The 10,323-nt window shown below is 45.0% G+C and overlaps 1 protein-coding gene across 1 annotated transcript in view; it reads left to right on the top strand.

Annotated features, from left to right (window-relative positions):
- The window catches only part of NBEAL1 (neurobeachin like 1), a 135,972-nt gene that overhangs the window by 22,329 nt on the left and 103,320 nt on the right, over window positions 1–10,323 (top strand).

Genomic DNA, 10,323 nt, shown 5'->3' with positions numbered 1-10,323 from the left:
TCTGCCCACTTGCTGAGCCTGTCCAGGTCAGCCTGGATCACCTGCCTGTCTTCTGGTGTGGATGCTTTGCCCCCAAGTTTGGTGTCATCGGCGAACTTGGCCAGTTCTGATCGCTTCTGACTCCAGTGTCCACATCATTAATGAAGATGTTGAACAGTATGGGTCCAAGGACAGAGCCTTGGGGGACCCCAGTGGTCACAGGACACCACGATGAGTGACTTCCATCGATTACTACCCTCTGGGTCCGACCCCGGAGCCAATTTTCCAGCCAGCGGATCGTGGAGGACCCAAGGCGACAATTGGCCAGTTTCTCCAAGAGGTGATAATGGGAAACCAGATCAAAGGCTTTTTTGAAGTCAAGATATATGACATCAATCTCTTCTCCCTTATCCAGGTGATGGGTCACCTGGTCGTGGAAGGAAATGAGATTGGTCAAGCAAGACCTACCCGCAACAAACCCGTGCTGGCTATCCCTTAAGATGTTGGCGTCAAGGATGGTCTATTTAATAAACTTTTCTAAGGTCTTCCCTGGGATAGAAGTCAGGCTGATGGGCCTATAGTTAGCTGGATCCACTTTCCTCCCTTTCTTGAAGATAGGCACCACATTGGCCTTCTTCCAGTCTTCGGGCACTACACCAGAGCGCCAAGAGTTTTCAAAGATCCGTGCTAGAGGCTGGGCTATGATGCTCGCCAGCTCCTTGAGTACCCTGGGGTGAAGATTGTCAGGGCCGGCTGACTTGAAGGTATCCAGCTTCTCAAGATGTTCCTTCACGAAGTCAGCATTAATGGAAGGCAGGGGATCACCCTCACCCGGACTTCCCTGTCCCGTAGCGGGCATGGGCGTCCCATGGGACTGATGAAAGACTGACGCAAAGTACCTATTTAATAGGTATTGATATATTTACACTATTAAAGCAAGTTGGAAGCCTACCAGCATCTCTTCCTCCGGCTTCCCACATACCTGAAAAAGGACTTTTTATTGTCCTTGATGCTCAAAGCTAGTTGGAGTTCAGTTGCAGCCTTGGCTTTCCTGGTATGCTCCCTACAGGACCAGACCAGTGCAGAATAATCCTCCTTAACATTTTAATGAACATATTACCTTAGAAATAATATATAGTGAACTTGCTAATATGCAGCTGATAAAAGCTACAAATTCATTCTGTTTTGTCTTGCATCATAAGATCCTAGGAAAGTAGGGCTGGAAGTGACCTTACAAGGTCATTTAGTCCAGCCCCCTGCTCAAGGCAGGATCATCCCTGACTAGACCATCCCAGCTAAGTGTCTATCCAGCCTACTGTTGAGAATTTCCAAGGATGAAGATTCTGCAGCTTCTCTAGGAAGCCTGTTCCAATGCTTTACCACCCTCATGATCAAAATTCCTCCCAATCTCCAACGTAAATTTCCTCTGCTGTAACTTGAGGCCGTCGCTTCTATCCCTTATGGCCACAGATAAAAAGCCCATCACCATCCTCTCTATAATCACATTTCAGGTATTTGAAGACTGTTATCAAAACCCACCCCAGTCTTCTCTTCTCCAGGCTAAATAGCCCTTATTCTTTCAGGCTTTCCTCATAAGTCTTTCTTTCCAGGTGCAAAATAATTTTTGTTGCTCTGTGCTTGACTCTTTCCAGTCTGTCTACACCCTTGAAGTGTGGGGCCTCCTCCCAGGATTATATTTTTTCCAAATTATAGACTAGTCTAGTGATTCTCAACCAGGGTGCCAGGGCACCCTGCGGTGCTGCCAGATTTTTTGATAGGTGCCACAAGGTGTTAGAAGATAAGTGAGGTGTGAGGAGATAAGTGGATAAGCCAGGCTCAGGCTTGTCCCTGCCTGGGCAGTCCCCCAGGAGCACATACTTTAATTTGAGAAACACTAATGTTGGAAAGATTTGACAAAATTAGAAGTTCATAATATTTGGATATGTTAGGTGGTTGTATTTTTAGAACAGTTGCATTTTTATAGCAGCATGGCAAAAGATTAAAAGGAAAAATCCATAAACATAAAGCTTAGCATGCAAGAACCATGGCAGCATTTTCATTGTGTTGAGTGATGGTTTCAAAAGCCCCATATAAAATCCAATATACCGGTGAGATTAATAACACAATTAATGTTGCAGTCTAAAAGAGTAGGTAACTATAGTATTTGGACACATTTTATACCAGATATGAGAAGTGTCTAAACAACTAAAGGCTGTTGATTGATGACAGCTGTGTTTTGGTGACTGAAATTTAATATCATGCTGTTAGACGGTGTGTGCTTATTTTAATAATAAATAATTGATTCCATTTCTTATAGCACTTCCATGTGAAAAGTGACCTAATTCTGGTTTAGTTTAGTTACTTACTTATTCTTTTAAATTCAATACTGTGTTACCAAAGCTGCAAACATTTAAAAAAAAAAAGAAAAATATCAGAAATAAAGGATTCAAAATATATATGGAAGTATCTTCCTCTGTAACCTGTGTATTACAGTGTGGCTGTCATTGATATCAAAGCTTTTCTCTAATAGTGTGCCAGAATTTCCTTTATTTTTCTTTCTTTTTTCTTTTTTTAAAGCTATTTTTGCTTTGATCTTGGAAGTCAGCGTGTGTTGCAAGCTGAAATAAGTTACTGTTTAGTGGGTGAATACATGAATTTTTTATGTTACAAAATCTCAAATTGTTTTACAGCTATTGCATTTACATGCAGCACCCCTGAAAGATGCTTCTGAGTGAAGGGAACAGCTTTAAGACTGCAAAATAGGCATTTGTGCATAGACAGCAGGGCAAGACCCCCTTATGATAAATGCCATGGTAGTGTTAGAGCAGTGGTCACGAACCAGTGGATCTTGATCCACCGGTAGATCTCGGAGTCTCCTGGAGTCAATCTGAGGCTGGGATGGGGGACTAGGTGCCCACGTGCATGCAGCGCATACCCCAGCGCAGCAAGTCAGTCCGTAGGGGAGGGAAGGGGCAGGGGCTAGATCGAGGCCTCCACGTTGGGGGACAGTGCCTCAGAGGCAGGAGCAGGGATAAGTTGAGTGGGACCCCGGCCGGGTTGGACTTACCTGCTGGGGAGGCATGCCCCCAAATCATTTTTTCTCTCTCTACCTCGATCTGCCCCCTGCCTTCCCTCCCCACAGACTTACCTGCTGGGCAGGGGGCTGTGGGGCTGGTGGTGGCACATGGTAGATCTTGGGCTGCTTTTAAATGCCAAAGGTGATCTCCTGCTTAAAGAGGTCGGAGACCACTGTCTTAGAGTGATGTTGTAGCTGTGATGGTTCATGAATTATTCAAGAGGCAAGGATTTCTTAGGGTAATCTCTGTTTCTGAGCCAACTGTATAGCTGGTGTAGAGTTAGAAAAGATTTTCAATGCAGAATATTCTTCATCAGGTCTAAGTAGTGAGACGCATGACATTTATGTCTGTGAAAAGTATATGGGCTTTCATTTGTCCTACTCTCAAGGCTGACTCAAAGCAAACTTAATAGAACCCTAAGTTACCTGTCTTTTGAAGTATGAAGGATTGAGTTGATGTTCTGAAATTTGAATTGAAAATGTTTATGTTGCTCCTTGGTGTAATTGGGATTTATAAGAAAATCATTTGTAGAAATAAGCACAGTTCCCTTATAAACTTAGTAGGAAGAGCTTGGGAACTTGAGAGATGCTGTTTTGTAGAATGCAGAAATGTATGTGTACTTGTGAGTATACCAACCCATTAGAAAAAGTCCCCAAGAATTCATATGACAAGATATTTTCTTACCCTATAACCAAATTTCTTAGGTCTATGTTTTATGTTCTACCCTCATGCATCAGCACAGTTGTGCTCTGCAGCTTTCTACAATTTTTTTTTTCTATAGAGGTGGTTAGCTGAGTTAGTCTGAAGCTAGGCAGAAGACAGGGCAGGATGGCACCTTATAGACTAAGTTGTTCAGAGAGGCCCTGAGCTTTCATAGGCTTACACTATACTTCGGCTGAACAGTCTGTAATTAGGGGTCTACTGAAGTCGAGGTGGCCGCTGGCCAAGTTCTGCGGGCAGATGGTGGGCCTGGCAGCCATTTTCACAAGTGGAGTATAGTAGAGCCCCACACCTTGGAGGCCCCACACCTTGCCACTGATTGGCTGAGAGGGCTGTCCACCATATGGCCCCATTCCTCACTGCTGATTGGCTTCAAGGGCTGTCCATCATGTGGCCCCGCCTCTCACTACCAATTGGTGGTGAGGGGTGGGGCTGTATGACTGATGACCCTCAGCCAATCAGTGAAACGGGGTAGGGGGGTGGCGGCAGCCATCTTGTCATGCCAGCAGACTGCCACCTTCCCCTTCCCCTCCCAGCAAGCTGTGCGGCCACAAGACTGCTGCCTCCTCAGAGGAAGCCAGTATTTTGTTTTCAGTGAGGGTTTTATTTTTATTTTTTTTAATTTTTTTTTTTTTTATTCAGGGAGACCACAAAAGTTGCGGATCCTGCTTTTTTTTTTTTTTGGCAGGGGGCCTGCCCAAAATCACGGTTTCCACAGAAATCACAATTTCGGTATGTCCCTATTTATAACATGTCACCTTGCCCTGCCTTCTGGTTTGGGGACTATTTTTCCCCTAGTTTAGATTTAAATGTTGCAGCAATAGGATTTATACCACTTTATTTAGAAAGACCAGCACTCTTCATATAATTCTTTTACATATAATTGATATGTTGACAGCTGTGCACATTGTGTCAAGGATTAATCCACTCTGTTTTGCATTTCCCATAAGCATCTATGGCATCTCTGCTCTATTTACAATGGAAAGGGTAGCTTTACCAGCTGGTGAGAAGTTATTTTCCCCACTGAAGAAGGAAGACATTTGCACTTCATTTAATAAATGCTTTTGTTACAAAGACCATTCTGGCATTCTTTTGTTAGTTTTTGACTTAACTATAAAATAAAGGAGCTTAGAGGAAGTCCTTGCAAAGTAACTCGGGCAGTCTATTTTTGGTTACTTTTATGTTGGTGTTACAACCCACAAAAATGATGTAAAAATTACAAATATTGCATATTTAGTAGAAATAAATGGATAACTGGTGAAATCTGTTTGTTTTTTTTTCCCCATAGCTGTTGGTTTTTAAATTCAAAATTCCTTTTTTAAAAAGCCTAATGCTTTAAGTTGCAGTGGGATGAACATAATTTGAAACTGGTTTGCCCTCCATTCAAATAATTAGAGAGATGGATTATAGCTACTCATCTGTTTTAAAGCAAAGGCTGAAAAGATTCTTAATGAAAGAACTACTAGGGCTGTGCAAAATTTCAGCAGCCATTTCATTTTGGAGATGTTTGGGGCTGTTTCGGCACCTGAAACACCAAATCTGAACTGAAACGGAAGACTCTGAAACGTTTTGGAAATGTTTCAGAGAATTTCGAAGTTTCGGAGCTGGGCTTGCAGGGAAACATAAACTAAGAAGAGGGAGGGGAAAGACTGCTCTGATATTGACATCTAGCTCCCAGTTCAATTTCCCCAGCTCTCTGATCATTTCCCCAGCTCTTTCTGGGGGGTGCCGGTCCGTGATCTACGTGCAGAGTTTCAGCAAGCTGCTGCTGCAGGTTGGAGCTAGTGGCAGCCTCTTGGCACAGCCTGTGCTGAGCACCGGGAAGACTGTGGTGCTGCTGCTGGCCTCAGCCTGCAGTGGCAGCCTGCTAAAACCCAGTGTGCAGATCCGGGGACTCACACTCCCCCAGGAAGAACTGGGGGAATGATCAGAGAGCTGGGGAATTGAACTGGGGGCTGGGGTGTCCCTGCCACGCAACCTGGCTCTGCAAGGAGCAGAGATCTGCATCGGGGTCTTCTCGCCACTGCTGCCCGCTCCACACAGCCCCATGTTGCCGGGGCAGCACGAGGTGGGCAGTGGCAGCGAGGAGACCCCTGGTGTGGATCTCTGCTCCCTGAGGAACAGAGTCGCATGGCAGGGACCAGCAGGTTTGCTTGCTGCTCTGTGCTGTTTCCCTGCCCTGTGACCTGGCGCAACAGGGATCAGAGATCCGTGTGGGGGTTTCCTCACCTGCACAGAGGGCAGCGGCCCTCCTGCTCCCCTGGATGAGCTACCCATGGCCCCATCCTGCTCCCCACTGGGGCCCTGCAGCCCCTGGCCCAAGCCTTGCCCAGCTGGGTAGGGCTGTATGAAGCTTCCCTTGCAGCCTATTTGAAACAGATTTGGAGGTACGAACCAGGACAGTGATCCGAAACACCAAAACGAATTGCTCTCCTCTGAAATGGCCAAATCTGAAACTGAATTGAAATGCAGCCATTTCACGCAGCCCTAAGAACTATTTTAGGTTGAAGTGCCTATTGTATGTTTGACTTGTGCTTACAAAATTATGAATAAAAACCCCTCAGCTAATATTAGATGTTGGCTTTGGATTTAGGACCCTGAGGCCTTGTCCCTCAGACTGACCAGGACCTTTCCATTTGATAATAAGCAAATTTATTGATACACAGTGATAACAGAAAAAGAAGCAATACAAACAATCAAGCAATGCCGTATATCTACCAAATCCTAGGGCTGTCATCTGAGTCAAAGTACATGGACAGGACGCAGTCGTCACACTGAGGCTGTTTCTTAGGTGTCAGATGTCAGGATTCTGGAGGTGGGATGCAGAGGCCCACACCCCCCTCCAGTGGGGTGGATGAGACAGGGTGCTGGTGTGTGCTCTCTGTCCATGGTGGCGTTGGGGACTCTTCCCAGGGACTGGGACAGGGAGAAGAAGAGGGAGGTAGGGAGGGACAGAGAGGAAGGGACCTGGGTTGGGACCCTTTGTTACTCTCAAGTCTCTGCTTTTGTGTTCTTCTTCCCTCTTGATGACTCCTGATGACTTCATCCATGGCTATTGCTGGTTGGTTGTCTCTCTGTGGTCACACATCCACGTAGTTTTCCAGGCCTTCCCCTAATTTGGTCTGTTCCCACAAAACCGGGACTTGGCACCCCCCCCCCCCCCCCCCCCCCCCTCGCCCTCGTGCTCTGTGGCTCCCCCCCCCCCCCCCCCCAACTCTGCTCTCGGCCTTGTTACCTGGTGGCACTTATCTCATGTTATGGGCAGTATGGTACGTACCCCTTGGTTCCCAGACTGTATGTCCTTGTTGTGTTAGACAACCTGTTTGCTTGAAGGCTGTGATCTTGTGTTATGGCATTTCTCCTCAGAGTTCTCAGGTCATGTATCCATCCGTTGGCCTTGTTGTGTTAGACAGCCCGTCTGCTTCCAGGGCTGAGAGTAACTTTATGCATGAGACTCAAGCTCTTTAGAAATCAGTTAATCCCTGCTGCCCATCTTGAACCATTATAATGTATATTACCATACCTATAAGCCAGTTTCCAAAAAACAACCCTTTAATTGTCATTTGAATATGTTGTTTACAGAGAAAATTATTTTGGTAAAAGCTGGTACAGCATTTTCACAGATGTGAAGAATGAATTTGTTGTAGTGATATGCTAAGTACTTGCTTCATAATTATTGGGGGGTGGAATCTAGTTTGTTTTAAATAAACCTGTTCTTCATGTTCAGTTTGAGCAGCTAAAAAGTTTGCAGTCTTTACCTTAGCACCTTACAGACAGTGCTTTACTACAACATGGACACATGTAGACTGGTCTATATGCATTTTAAACCTGAAATGGGCAGACATACAAGCCTATTACACTGGTTTAAAGCCTCCTGGAACAGTTCTAAAATATACCTGGAAAGCCAGTAATTCTTTTGTACCAGTGTACTGTGAACCAGCTACATGTTGCATGTGGACACCAAGCATTCTGTGAGGTGGGTCGGGTCTGGTCTGTCCTCCAGGCATCCCACACTGCATCCTGTCACTCCACAAAAGGGAAGGAGTACACTGGATCATGGAAGATGTAGTTCAGCCAGGAGTGTTGACCAGTTGGAAAGAATGAAAATCATTAGCTCTCCAAACTACAGCTCACATGGGGCAGTGTTTCACGGTAGGAAAATGCAATTAGTATGGTTTCTGTTTAGTTGCTTGTAAGCCCATAGCAAGCAAGCTTGGTGACCATTCCATGACTTCTGTTGTGAAATTTACTAAAAAATTACTTTGTCATAGCTTCATCGTGGATTACTTTTTGTCCCCTCTGGCCCCTCAGACCCCACTGTCATGGCAGCACTCTGCTGTCTGTCTGTGTAGGGCACTCTGATTGGCTGCTGAGACAGCCAATCAGCACAAATAAAGTATTACGGGCAGAAAGACAGACAGACTTAGGCTTTTATTGTGTGTGTGTGTGTGTGTGTGTGTGTGTGTAGATTGTAAGGCCAGAGGGGAATTGGAAGATCATTGGGTCTAGCCCCCTGCACTGAGCAGGAAAGATAACTGGGGGTCAGGTGACCCCAGCAAGGTGACTGTCTAGTTTCCTCTTGAAGATTTCCAGGGTAGGTGACTGTGGAATAAGCTGTCTCCAGAGGTGGTGCAGTGTGGACACTCTGACTGTGAAGAAGTTTTTCCTAATGTTGAGCTTTAATCTTCCAGGAGTTTGTGGCCATTACTCCTGGTTTTTCCCCTGTGTGCCGTGATGAACAGTTGTTCACTGAGCCCTTGATGTACTCCCCTAGTGCAGTGGTAAGCTGCTACCAGGTCCCCTCTCAGCCTTGTTTTCCTCAGGCTGAAGAGTCCCGGATCCCACATCCTTTCCTCATATGACTTGCCTTTTAAGACTTTGATCATATGGGTAGCTCTTCTTTGGACTCTCTCAAGCTTGTTCATGTCCTTGTTAAAGTGCGGTGCCCAGAACTGGACACACTACTCCAGCTGTGGTCTCACCAGTGCTGAGTAGAGTGGAGGAATCGCCTCCATGGTTTTGCTGGAGATGCATTGATTGATGCATGCCAGAGTATTATTTGCCCCACTGGCTACAGCATCGCACTGCCAACTCATATACATACTGTGGTCTATTATTACCCCCAGGACCCTTTCATTCATGGTGCTAGTCAATTTGGTGCTGCCAAGCCTGGAAGTGTGTTGGGGGTTGCTTGTCCCCAGGTGGAGCACTTTACATTTCTCGATGTTGAACTTCATCGAGTTCTGATCCACCCAATTTGCTAGCCTGTTTAGGTCTGCCTGTTGGTGTCATTCACAAACTTGACCAGTGAGCTCTTCACCCCCACATCCAAATCTTTAATAAAGATGTTGAAAAGTACTGGACCGAACACTGACCCTGCGGGACACCGCTACCTACTTATGTACACACGCACACGGGCGGGGGGGGTGATGTGTATACATATGTATAGTTTTTTCCTCAACAGAAGTTAACTTTTCAGTGTTAGGGAATAAAAAACGATAATTGTTTTTCCCTGAAATAGTGCTACATTTTGTTTTTAGGTATTGCAGTTTTGAGCTAAATGTGGGTTGTTTGTTTTTCCCTCATGCTACTTTACACTTTAGGATTTGATTTTGGTTTTGGATAATGATGGTTTCTATCCCTTCTTCATTTGGATTTAACTAAAGGCTGTGACAGACTGGGTTTTTTGGTTGTTTCCACCCTGTTTTTCTTGTAATGATTTACCATGTTTTCCTGAATTGTCCTATCACAGTCGAACAGCTGACACCAAAATAGTGTCTTTTCACCAGCTGGAAGAGTAGACAAGAGTGGCTGTTGTACAGAAAACTGCTCTCTCTGCCATCTAGATGGTGCCAAAAGGAGCTCCATTTTTAACCTTGGAATGCATTACTGCTTCAACCCACCTAAACATTTCCAAGATGCTTTTGAACCAAAGTTTTCTCTATGTTAGTATTTTGTCCTCTGGCATAGCTGCTATTTTTGTCATTTCTTTCTGCTTCTGGTTTTCTTTGATACTCTCCAGAAGTCTTTCTGTGTAGAAAGACCAATTGGTGATCATGCTTAATGTGTTCTGTGGTGAGGCCTGGGCATAACAGAACACTTGTACTTTGTGCCAGCACCACAGTACTGAGATTTTCTGTTTCTTTTCTTTGTTTTGTAAAACTAATTAGAGGAGCAAATCTATTTCCTGTCTTAATGATATCCAGAAAATAGCAACGCTGGGGTAACAGTTATTAATTGGTCAAATGCCAAGAGTCAAATGGATTGTTGGAGCTTTGTGTGTGCTAGACCCTTATTTTCCAATATTCAGTGATGTAGTATTAACATAAAACTTATTTGTGCATCATGTACAAGTAGGGGAGACCATGTTCATTGTGGATATTTAACGTAGAGCTACACTACATCCTCAGGACTTTTGTGGAGAGACCCTCTCAAGCATGCCTTGCCTGCCTGTTTTTGTTCAGGCACATTTAAACAGGGAAGTATGGCAGTGGGACTGCTCCAGGGATGCCCCACATAGCTGCTTTTGAAACTTCTGATTCCAGCA

This window comes from Alligator sinensis, unplaced genomic scaffold (assembly GCF_000455745.1).
Source record: "Alligator sinensis unplaced genomic scaffold, ASM45574v1 scaffold755_2, whole genome shotgun sequence".
Taxonomy (NCBI): domain Eukaryota; kingdom Metazoa; phylum Chordata; order Crocodylia; family Alligatoridae; genus Alligator; species Alligator sinensis.
Note: the sequence above shows the minus strand (reverse complement) of the source record. Positions and strands in the feature narration are given on the sequence as shown.